General features: G+C 38.7%; 1 long non-coding RNA gene across 1 annotated transcript in view; it reads right to left on the bottom strand.

Moving 5' to 3' along the window:
• Nucleotides 1–12175: 12175 nt before the first annotated feature.
• LOC135227274 (uncharacterized) overlaps nucleotides 12176–13154 on the bottom strand; it is a 29750-nt gene continuing 28771 nt past the window's right edge. The window contains exon 2 of the long non-coding RNA XR_010317430.1: nucleotides 12176–12895. This is a non-coding gene — a long non-coding RNA (uncharacterized LOC135227274). The remainder of the gene's footprint in view (nucleotides 12896–13154) is intronic.

Genomic DNA, 13154 nt, shown 5'->3' with positions numbered 1-13154 from the left:
TGCAATCTGGCTGCATAAATATTTAATAAAGAGTTTGAGAGGAGGCTGACTAGAGATCCATCTGTTAAACTGCTGGAGACATACCAGACAGCGTGAATTAACTACAGAATAGGTCCATTATATTGTCAGGGTTCGATAGAGGGCCAAAGATACGCAGCTGATCCCACATTCTAAGAAGACCAACACTGCTATAGAAGTGAAGCAGTCAAGAGAGGATGGATATAAATCCTGCCACCAAATGAAGCCAATTTCTTGTGCAAATCAGTTAATGATGCTCTGATGAGGTTTTAAAAAAAACTAGCTCTGAGGTATTTAGCATAAACCGAATGTCTAAGCTAAGCCTGAGTCCTCAAACTTTGATTTCAATTGCCAGTTGTCATTGTTCCTATTAGTTGCCTTTGAGTCAGCCCCTAACTCATGACAACTGCACGCACAACAGAAGAAATTGCTGCCCAGTTCTGCCCCATCCCCATTATCATTTGCAGGTCAGACCACTGTGATTCATAAGGCTTTTATTGGCTGATTTTTGGAAGTAGATTGCCAGGCCTTTCTTCCTTGTTTGTCTTAGTCTGGAAGCCCTACTGAAACCTGTTCAGCGCCAGAGGAACATACAAGTCTCCACTGAAAGATGGGTGGTGGCCACTCATGAGGGAATTGAAGCTAGGTCTCCTGCATGGAGAACAAGAATTCTACCACTGAATGACTGATGCCTCACCAATTGTCAGCAGTTCTCTAATATTGTCATTGCTTAATAAATAAAATGAAAATCAAGTCAGGAGAAATGCAACAAATGTAAGCTAGATGTATTCGTTCTTCAATAGTTATTCAACCCCTAATGCTTTATAGTATTAATAAAAATATTTTTTAAAAAACAAATGCTTAAGCCATCACTAATCAGACTGTCACGGTGCTTTCTTTGACATTGTGAAAGCTTTTTTTTTTTTGAGGATGAAGAAAGTCAGGATTTCTAATAAATAATTGATTGTTCATAAAAGTTATACAAGCCTCCTTTAGGGCAAACAGGCCTATGTTAATGTGGTAGATGAATAGCAAAATACACTGATGCCAAGTTTTGTCTCATTTAACCTTTCCATCCTGTTTTCCAAGAAAAGATTAGGATTGAAGCATATGATTTCAAATAAAGAAAAGTACAGTTTTTTTTATACTAACAGATTTTTTCCTTTGCCACCCGTTATGGATTGAATTGTGTCCACCAAAAAGTTATGGTGAAATTCTAACCCCCTTACCTGTAACTATGACTCTGTTTGGAAATAGAAGGTCTCTTTTCTTATGTTAATGATGGCATACTGGAATAGGGTGGGTCCTAAACCTAATACCTTCTGAGTGGAGTCTTATAACAAGATCAGAATAGACCCAGATAAACACAGGAGAAGACAGACACCATTTGAAGATACATCTATAAGCAGCAAAGAATGTCAAGGATGGCCATCAGTCAACAGAAACCAGGAGAGATGCCCACAGAAGGAATCAACACAGCCAAGGCTCTGATTTGGGCATTTAGCCTTCAGAACTGTGAGACAATAAATTTCTGTTCTTTAAAGCCACTCATTTTGTGGTATTTTGTTATGTAAGCCCTAGAAAACGAAGACACTCCCTTGCTTCTATTCCTGCCCCCACGCTCAAATTTTGGGAAAGAAAATACTTCATCAAGAAGCAGCAACAAGTTCTTATTTTTGGTCAAATGCCTTCCATTCCTTTTCTGTTTTCTAGTTTTTTTTTTTTTTTTTTTTTTAGCAGCCTTACCCTTTTGACATAAAAAGAAATAGCATAGATTAGACAAATCCCTTAAGGCGATTTGTTGAGATGGGGAGGGGGGGCACAGGAGGACAAAACATTGCTTGGTGCTGAGAAAATAAGGAAATAATTTAAAGCTCTCGATTGCATTCAGAGTCAAAATGCAAGGAGAAATTGGTTCTTTTCTTTCCACTCCTCCCCCCCAACACTCAACAGACAAACACACACTCATACATGCACACACACACATATGCAAATGCACACATAGGTAAACACACACTCACGTGAACACACAGCACATGTCCTACAGTGTTTGAGGTAAAAAGTAAAAAACCTATTTAATCTCACACATATTGTATATGCATATAGTTTTATTTCCAGTAAGTAGGTTTTTGTTCCCAGATCTTCATCACTTTGGTACTTCGCTAGTATTAAGTCTAATCAATGCACCATCAGTAGCCAATCCATTATTATTTGGTAGAATGTAGTAAACGTATTTTTACTGCCATGTTATGACAGGTACTAAGACATTGAGATAACAAAGGTTTTCTGTGTGACTACTAGACAGTATTGCACATTTTAAATGTACCTATTTTAAAATTAAACTTTCTGTGTTATAGACAGAAACAGATTCATTCCATTAAAGAATAATTACAGCTTTATTTTGGTTGAGTTTCCAAAAGACAACAACAAACCCTTATTTCAATTCAGGATTTTTGTTTTTTTTTTTTAAATTTTATTGTGTTTCAGGGAAGTTTATAGTACAAATTAGCTTTGCATTCAAAAAGTTTATACACAAATTGTTTTATGACATTAGTTTCAATCCCTGCGATGGAATCACAGTATTCCCCTCTTCCCCTTTCCTCCTTGTGTTGTCAGTGTCCATTTGTCCAGTTTTCCTGTCCGTTCCTGCCTTTTTGTCTTTGCTTTTGGGCAGGTATTGCCCATTTGGTCTCATATACTTGATTGAACTAAAAAGCACATTCCTTACATGTGTTATTGTTTGTTTTATAAGACTGCCTAATCTTTGACAGGGGCTAGGGCTGGTGGCAGAAAGGTGGACTTCCAGAGCGGCTTCAGTTCTGAGTTAGCAGGGTGTCTGGGGGCCATGGTCTCAGGAGTTTCTCCAGTCACTGTCAGACTCGTAAGGCTGGTCCTTTTGTGTGAATTTGAATTTTGTTCTACATTTTCTTCCCACCCTTTCCAGAACCCTTTATTGTGAACCTGTCAGAGTGGGTCGTGGTAGCCTGGCACCATCTAGTTCTTCTGGTCTCAGGCTGGTAGAGGCTGTGGTTCACGTGGTCCATTAATCCTTTGGACTAATATTTTCCTTGTGTCTTTGAGTTTCTTCATTCTCTTTTGCTCCGAGTAGGATGGGACCAATAGATGTATATTAGATGGCCTTTTGAAAGCTTTTAAGACCAGATGCTACTTACCAAACTAGGAAGTAGAACATTTTCTTTATGAACTATGTTATGCCAATTGACCTAGATGTCCCCCAAGACCATGGTCACCAGCCCTCAGCCCCAGTAACTCAATCCCTCAAGGTGTTTGGATGTGTCTAGGAAGCTTCCGTGAATTTGCCTTGGTTCAGCTGTACTGACTTCCCATATATTGTGTGTTGTCTTTCCCTTCACCAAAGTTAACACTTGTCTACTGTCTAATTAGTGATTTCCCCTCCCTACCCCTCATAACCATCAAAGATTTTTTTTTCCTATGTGTAAATCTATCAGTAGAGTGGTTAAAGCAATCAACTGCTAACCTGTTTGTGATTTGAAACCACTTGAGGCTCCAAGTGAGAAAGATGTGGCAGTCTGCTTCTGTAGAGATTTACCGCCTTGGAAACCCTATGGGGTCTCTATGAGTGGTAATTGACTCAGTGGCAGTGGGTTTGGATTTTAAACCTTTTCTTGGGTTTTTATAATAGTGGTCTCATACAATATTTGTCCTATTGTGATTATTTCACTCAGTATAACGCCCTCCAGACTCATCTATGTCATGAGATGTTTCATGGGTTCATCATTGTTCTTTATCATTGCATAATATTTCATTGCATGTACGTACCATAATTTGTTTATCCTTTCATCTGTTGATGGGCATTTAGGTCATTTCCATCTTTTTGCTATTGTGAATAATGCTGCAGTGAACATGGGTATGCATATGTCTATTTGTGTGATGTTTTTAATTTTTTTAGGACATATTCCTAGGAGTGGGGTTGCTTGATCATAGGGTATTTTTTGTTTCTAGCTTTTAAGGAAGTGCCGTACCATTTTCCAAAGTGGTTGCATTTTATATTCCCACCAGCAGTGCATAAGAGTTCCAATCTCCCTGCAATCTCTCCAATATTTGTTATTTTCTGTTTTTTCCTTTTTTTTTTTTGATTAGTGCCAGTAATGTCGGGGTGAGAAGGTATCTCATTGTAGTTTTGATTTGCATTTCTTTAATGGCTAATGGGAGCCCTGGTGGCGAAGTCGTTAAGAGTTCAGGCTGCTAAGCAAAAAGTCAGCAGTTCAAATCCATCAGCTGCTCCTTAAAAACCCTATGGGGCAGTTCTACTCGGTCCTATAGGGTTGCTTTGGGTCCGAATTGACTCTATGGCACACAACAACAATGGCTGATGATTGCCAGCATTTCCTCATATGTCTGTTAGCTGCCCAAATGTCTTCTTTGGTGAAGTGTTTGTTCATATCCGTTGCCCATTTTTTAAATTGGGTTATTTGTCTTTTTGACTTTGAGGTGTTGAAGTATTCTACAGGTTTTAGAGATTACACCCTCATCAGATGTATCTTAGCCAAATTTTTTTCCCCAGTCTGTAAGTTCTCTTTTTACTCTTTTGTTGAAGACTTTTGATGAGCGTAAGTGTTTATCAGTTTAGGATTTTAGAAAGCAAAGCTGATGATAAAGTAGAGATCATTACTATCTGAAGGCATACCTGAATTCTAAATCATGGGCTTGTTTACAGGCATGAGAGCATTAAAGTAGTAGCAGGACTTTAACAAAATACAATTTAAAGGTTTTTGCTGTTGTTCATAAAGGATAAATGAAATGATAATACTACTATTAAAATTTTCAAAATTCAAGTTCTGTTAATAACCAGGTTTGAGGAGTAGGTAACTTCTTTAATGCATTTCTGTAACATGTAAGATTATTCTACAAAGTCTTTGTCAAACATGTGACTGTGTAATGTGTAAGTAATAACGCGAAGAGGTTATTTCAGATCAATAGATCTGCTTCTGTCCTTTGCACTAGAAAATGGGTTTCCTAAAGAAAAAGGAGGAGATCGAGTTTTTGGATTTTTCTTCCCAAACAAGAGGGGAGGAAAAAAAAAACAAAAATTAACTAACTACCTTTCCTTAGACATCAGGTTTTTGCGTGAAAGAAGTCACCACAAATGTCCACACTGGAAGAAGAGCACAGGAAACCATTGCTGCCCCTCAGGGGAGTTCCCTCTACAGCACGGAGATTTGAACCCAGCGTATTACTGATATGATGGTGAAACAAAGACTGTGGACAGTTCGTGTTGCCTTTGCACTGACTGACTACTTCCTCAACAGGGAGCCGCTGTTGACCAAAGCAGCCAGGGTGTCGGTTTCCCTTCTCCTGAGGAAGTAGTGGTTGTGGACAAAGGAGGATTCTAGACTCTGGCTCTTTTTAAGTTTCACCACTTCCATCTCGTCACAGCCACACAGATGACTCATGTCTCCCCATTTCCAGGGCAAGAAGGAGCTTAAAGAGAAAACATCTCTAGTTAGATTTCCTCCTCTTCTTGTTCACTCCTGGTAATTCTCATATCCCACAGCTGGGATGTAGAACCACTTTCAAAGTTCACGCTGACCACAAAACTGCTTGTTATTTCCTTTCCCCAGGCAGAAGTCCTGTGTGTTCAGAGTAAAATGAGAAGTATATAAAGGTACACCTGGGAATGGTTTTATATGGGGGAATGAAGTTTGCATAAGAGTGTTTGCATTTAATTGATTAAAACAGTTTTACACACACACACACACACAAATTATCTAATAGAAGAACAAGAAAAATCTGTAAAATTATATCAATTATCTCTGGACTACTACCTCCCACAATAACACAAATACGTTCACAGTGTCCCTTCGGAGACCAGACAAGGCACAGTGTACAAAATTTGCTGTAACCAAGGTAACAAAACATTGTTTCTTTGTATCAACTTTTAGGACAAAAGTATTGTTATACTTACTGGCTGTTATGCTCACTGTTATTTTCAAGATTTAGATTTGGCTATTTGTTTTCCTCTAAGCACTCGCTCTCTAATTCCTACAACTTTCAACAGGGACCTAGATTATAGGCCAAAGCCTTTCTGGAATTATAAATAAATAATATTATAGCTGGAACAGGATTCCTCTTGTTTTGACATTTCTATGAAAATGTATTTATTAACATAATTGAGTATCAGTTAACAAATATATATATATTAATTACATGGGCTGCAAGTATGCATGAAATATTCAAGATAATATAAATAATTTTCATGTCTACCATTTTATATAAAACCATGTTATACCTTTGTAACCAAGCTTGAATCATTCATAATTATCACCATCTGATTCTATGCCAAAATAGACATCCATCCTGGACCATATGTAACCTCGTAACCTTGAAAGAGGATTATTCCTTCCAAGCATATATGCACACATCCTTCTTAATACAAGTATTATTTTACACATTTTCACTTACATAAGAATTATACTTAGATGCTCAACTTTGCTATACAAGCAAAACTGTCAGAGGTGCATGAAATCAAAGCTCAACAGCAGTCTGGAGTTCTGTGACATCAAGTTCTCCCACTAAGGCTTTACCCGCACTGCCTCAGTTTGATACAAATCCCTGGTAGACATGCTCTCATAGTCCTCATCCTTGCATGGGTTTTTACCTTTTAAAAATATCACTATTTCTTTGCACAAAATTGGCTCAGAAATGTTCTCTGAGTGTTATTAGTTTGGGCTTGCAGTGAATGATTACAGGTCTAATTGTTAGCAAGTTCCTGAGAGCTTTTGCATTGTGTGTGTGTGTGTGTGTGTTGAGTGTGTGTACACATTAGAACTTACATTTTACCACATCATGTAGCTGCAAATGTATATTGAATATCACCAATGTAACGATTGAGTTTGTTGTTGTGGTTGGCTGCTATCGAGTTGGCCGCCAACTCATGGCAACCTTATACACAACAGGATCAGACTGTTGTGATCCAAAGCATTTTCACTAGCTGATTTTATGGAAGTCGATCTCCAAGCCTTTCTTCTTAGTCTGTCTTAGTCTGGAAGCTCTGCTAAAACCTGATCATCATCACAGCAAGCCTCCTCTGACAGAAGGGTAGTGGTTGCCCTTAGATTTGAGGTGCATTGAATAGGAATTGAACCCAGGTCTTCCGGTTAAGAACTTGGGTGCTAACTAACTGCTTAGCAGTTTGAACTCACCAGCTGCTCCTTGGAAACCTTATGGGGCAGTTCTTCTCTGTCTTATAGGATCATTATGAGCTAGAATGGACTCGATGGACATGGGTTTGATTTTTTTGGTCTGCTCCACATGACTCAGTGCTGGAAGTAGTCGCTCATCTATGCCAGGAAATTTGGAAGATAGCTACCTGACCAACCAACTGGAAGAGATCCATTATTTATGCCTATTCCCAAGAAAGGAGATCCAATGCACAAATTGTCAAACAATATCATTAATATCACAAGCAAGTAAAGTTTTGCTGCAGATCATTCAAAAGCAGCTGCAGCAGTACATGGACAGGGAGCTACCAGGAATTCAAGCCTGATTCAGAAGAGGATGTAAAACCTGGAATATCATCCGCGATGTCAGATGGATCCTAGCTGAAAGCAGATAATACCAGAAAGATGTTTACCTGTGTTTTCTTGGCCATGAAAAGGCATTCAACTGTGTGGATTGTAACAACTTATGGATAACATTGAAAAGAATAGGAATTCCAGAACATGTAATTGTGCTTCTGAGTAATCTGTACATAAATCAAGAGACAGTGCTTCAAATAGAATAAGGGGATAGTATGTGGTTTAAAGTCAGGAAAGTTGTACACCAGGGTTGTATCCTTTCACTGTATTTACTCAGTCTTTATGCTGAGCAAATAATATGAGAAGCTGGACTATATGAAGAAGAACAGGGCCTCAGGATTGAAGGAAGACTGATTAATAACCCATGATATCCAGATGACACAGCCTTGCTTGCTGAAAGTGAAGAGGACTTGAAGCACTTACTAATGAAGATCAAACACCACAGCCTTCAATATGAATTACACCTCAACATAAAGAAAACAAAAATCCTCACAACTGGACCAATGAGCAACATCATGATAAATGGAGAAAAAACTGAAGGATTTCATTTTACTTGGATCCACAATCAACACCCATAGAAGCACCAGTCAAGAAATAAAAAGACACATTGCATTGGGTAAATCTGCTGCAAGAGACCCCTTTAATAAAAGAAAAAAAAACTTAAAGACTAAAGTGCGCCCGACCTAATCCATGGTATTTTTCATTGCCTCGTATGCATGTGAAAGCTGGACGATGAACAAGGAAGACTGAAGAAGAATTGATGTCTTTGAATTATGGTATTGGCAAAGAATATTGAATATACCATGGACTGCTAAAAGAAGGAACAAATCTGTCTTGGAAGAAGTACAACCAGAATGCTCCTTAGAAGCAAGGATGAGGAGGCTACATCTCACATAAATTGGACATGTTGTCAGGAGGGATCAGTCCTTGGAAGACATTGCGCTTGGTAAAGTAGAGGGTCATTGGAAAAGAGGAAGACCCGCAACAAGATGGATTGACACAGTGGCTGCAACAATGGGCTCAAGCTTAACAATGATTGTGAGGATGGTGCAGGACCAGGCAGTGTTTCGTTCAGTTGTACATGGGTTAGCTATGAGTCAAAACCGACTCAATGGCACCTAACAACAACCTCGTGAAAGGTGAGAATTCTACAACAGAACCACTGAGGCCGTCATAATTGGATTTCCATTTCCTTAATTTTAAAATGGCCATTTTGACTTTGGAAGTTAGTGATTGGTTATAGAAGTTCTGCCTACAAGTTAAAATTTAGAAAACACTTATGCAAAGATGAACTAGCTTTGAAATCTAAGCCCATGGGTTGTAACTTTTCTTCTGTCAAAAGAAATAAACTATTTTCTTAAAGTTTAATAAAGCAAATATTAAGTTGTCCTCCTAAGCACCCAATTTCCTCTGAAGTGTGTCTTGCTTAATCTGTTTATCTTATATTTTTTCTTACATTAGGGAGAAATTGCTGCTCTGAGAATCTGGATTTGTATTCTCTGAGACCACGTTTCCCACATGACTTAGTCTGACTAGAATAATTTTCATTCATGGAAGTATGGGCAGTGTAATGTGCATATGATTGAACTTTTCCAGTAGTATAGGCTTAATAGCTCTAAGAATTTGCAAATTTGCATTAATTTTTTCCTCCTGTATTATATTTGCCCTGTAGCTCTTGAATTAAATTTTTTATATGCCTTCACAGATGTCATTTTAGTTTCAGATTTGGACATCACCTAGAGATGTAGGACAGGTGCTTAATTTATATTCGTAAAGGGAAATTGTTCCAATCGTTCTCCTGAACTAATTTTAAGAGAGGATTCCTTTGCAGTATGATTTAGTCTCTATTATTAACTATCGAGAGCAAAACATAGATTAGCAATATTAAGAGATCGATCTAAAAATAGGTCTTACTAAACGCCGATTAATGATCCATCAAAAATGTCATTAAATTTTGTCAACTACGTTCTGGTGTTTTGACCATTATTATAAGTAATGGTTATTAACTTACCTGTTGACATTAAACCAAAAAAAAAAAAAAAAAACTATTGCCATGGAGTCAACAGGGTAGAAGAAATTTTTCTTGTTGTTATTTTTTAATTCAAATTTTATCTATGTCTAAGCTCCACCAGCCTTACTAAAAGGAAGCTGATCATGTTTGGGGTCATATGCTCCTCTGTGAGAGTCTCTCCAGTTTAAGCCATCCTGGTGTAGGGCTAGGCAGGCAGCTCCATACTTCACAGCCTCTGCTTTTGGCCCTTGGACCATTGCCAAGGTTTCAGGTCAGGGTCTGTTGGAAGTTAATTCTCAGGTAACCACTCCACTCACTTCAAGGTCCTACCCAGCCTTTTCGCTCCCAGGTCTCATGGATCCACACTGTCTCACAGGTAGGTTGGCCATGCTCAGTTTATTCCACTCTTCCAGTCAGAGCCCCATCATCGTTCTGGCACTGGAAAATCCAGGCTGCCATCTCAATGAACCCAGGTTTTCAAAGTAATAATGACAGCAAAGGTTAACAGTGCTTCCTACATGAGGGAGCCTCAAACGCATTAGCTTCTTTAATCATCACAGCAACATTAAGAGAGATGAGCTTATGAAATCCATTTTACAGATGAGAATAGATAGGCACAGAATGGTTAGGTGACTTGTCATTAAGACAACAAATGGCAAAGCCGGAATTCAAATCCATGCATTCTAGGTCCAGAGTTTATGCCTCTAGCCACTCTATTATACTGTCTCTCAGAAGAAGGACAAATACGTGTTAATCTTTTTCTTAGTAAGATAAAGAATCTGTACCTTTAGTCCACTGAGATTTAATTTTATAGAGTGACAATTAAGATTGGGGGTAAAAAGTATGTGAAGGAAACCTTTCAAGAATTCCTTTCAAGAAATACCCCCAGGAGAATGTAAAACACAGTTAAATTCAAAGTGAAGTTATTTGGTCATATATATGTAGCAGAACCTCAAATATACTCACATCATACCTGGAATATGCAGGGGAATGTACTTTACATATTTTCATCTCTCAGTATTCTAATCTTCCACATAAGCCCCCATCCATTAGGTAATGTGGTGTGGAGGGGGTAGGGGTGCAAGTGAGGGGTTGCTAATGTCTAATATAGTTCTTAACATAGTTTGATTTTGTAGTTTAAACACCCGGTGTTTATTAGGGGCCATTGAGTTGTTTCTGACTTATAGAGACCCTATGCAGTGTACAACAGATGAATATGCCATCCAGTCCTGCACCATCTTCACAATCATTGCTATGACTGAGCCTATCATTGGAGCCACTGTGTCAATCCATGTCATTGAGTGTCTTCATTTTTGCTGGCCTTCTACTTTACCAAGCATGATATCCTTCTCCAGGGACTGGTCACTCCTAATAACATGTCCAAAGTACTTGAGACAAAGTCTCACCATCTTTCATTTTAAGGAGCATTCTGACTGTACATCTTCCAAGAGAGATTCGTTCATTCTTCTGGCAGTCCATGATATAGTCAATATTTTTCACCAACACCATAATTCAAAGGCATCAATTCTTCTTTGGTCTTCATTGTTCATTGTCCAGCTTTCACATGTATATGAGGCGATTGAAAATACCATAGTTTAAGTCAGGTGCACCTTAGTTCTCAAAGTGACATCTTTGCTTTTCAACACTTTAAAGGGGCCTTTTGCAGCTGATTTACCCAGTGCAATACATCATTTGATTTCTTGACTGCTGCTTCCGTGGACATTGATTATAGATCCAACAAAATAAAATCCTTGACAATTTCAATATTTTCTTCTTTTATCATGATGTTAAACACCTTAGGTGTACCCAGTTTATTAATATAATTATTCAAATTCTCTTATTTTTGGACCCTCCCTTAAAAGTCTCTTTGACTTTTTAAAAATCATGGCCAGGTATGTGAGAAGGGGGCTTATATGACTTCATGGTATCCCAAGGGCTTGGAGACCCCTGGAATTGTCCTTTGTTATTCAGTAACTGATGACTTCTGACATGTTAATGGTCCCAAAACTGAGTTTTCTGTGGCATCTGCTGATAACATCTGCAGCTAGAACAACTCATGATGTCACTCTGTCATGGCTTTATCCTAGCCTAGCAGTGGATTTCTGGCTACCGTTGTCTCACGTAGACTCTAATGTACCGTTGTCTCCATCACATCTTTTTTCTAGGTGGGACAACTCTAACCTCTATGCTGGTCTTGTTTTGCCACAACCTTTGCAGACTCCAGGGAAGGTCTGCTGATTCTCAGCTCGGTGATCAAACCACACAGAATAAACCCACTAAAAGCAGTTGCCATCATGTTACGTCAATCCTAATTCATGAAAACCTCAGGGGTGTCAGAGTTGAACTTTGTTCCATAGGGTTTTCGATGGCTGATTTTTCAGAAGTACATTGCCAGGTCTTTCTCCTGAGGCACCTCTGAGTGGACTCAAACTTCCAATCTTTCAGCTAGCAGCTGACCATGTAAACTATTTGCACTACCCAGGGACTCCATACAGAACAAAAAGAGATGAAACTGAAGTACAAATTTGACCTTCTTGTCCCCCCTGACTATGCTAGTCTGCCTTCATAACCTTACTCATGTGTCTCAGTGCTGATGTGACACCTCCTGTCCAGGGCCCTCTTCACAGAGCAGCAAACTGAAAACAGGGCAAGAACCCCCGCCCTTGTTCCCGGGCACATTTCCCCTGTCCCTAAGCCAAAGCATGCAAAAGTAATTGAGACAAACATCTGATTGTTTTCCTCTCCTTTTTCTCTCGTTATATCCTCCTCCTTTGCTCCATAATCCCCTGGATGAACTTCCTCATTCCTCGATTTCATAGTCATCTTCTATCCAAAAAAGCAAGCTATACTTACAAAGCTGTTTTTCTGTTTTGTTTTTTTTAAGTTATATTTTTGCAATCCGATTTTGTGGCTATGAAAATCTTACTTGCTAGGTAGATAATAAATGGGTATGATAATAACTGTTCTTAGCTTTAATCCCAAACTCCCATTCCTCAAGAAGGCATAAAATTAATGTTGCAGTTATTTATGGTTATGTAACAAACCACCCAGATACATGGTGATTTAAAACAACAATAATTTATTTTGCTTACAAATCTACAATTCGGGCAGGATTTGGCAGAAATGATTCGTCTCTGCTCCAGACTGAGTTAAATGAGGCACCTCAATTGAGCATAGATGATGCACTTCCAAGATGACTAACTCACATGGCTGGCAAGTTGGTGTTCAGCTGAGGCTGTTGGCCAGGTATCTCAGTGCCTCTCCATGAGGTCTCTCCAGAGTGCTGTTTCTTCCTCAACCATGGTAGCTGTGTTTTGAGTAAGGAAGTGAAATTAAGTGAAAGTTGCCAACCTCTTAAATCCTGAACCCAGAAATTTGTAGAGTCACTTCTGCTGTATTCAGTAAAATCAAAGTTTTCAAAAAACCTCCAAGATTCAAGGGGCAAGGGTGGTTGGGGTAGGAGAGGAAGGATACAGATTCTACCTTTTGATAGGTGAAGTTCAAAGCATGTGGCCACCTTTTATCCACTTTTTTTTTTACTCAATGTAGTCATTTCCAATTACATT

The sequence above is a fragment of the Loxodonta africana genome, chromosome 1, assembly GCF_030014295.1.
Source record: "Loxodonta africana isolate mLoxAfr1 chromosome 1, mLoxAfr1.hap2, whole genome shotgun sequence".
Classification (NCBI taxonomy): Eukaryota; Metazoa; Chordata; class Mammalia; order Proboscidea; family Elephantidae; genus Loxodonta; species Loxodonta africana.
This window is presented reverse-complemented; position numbering and strand designations above follow the sequence as displayed.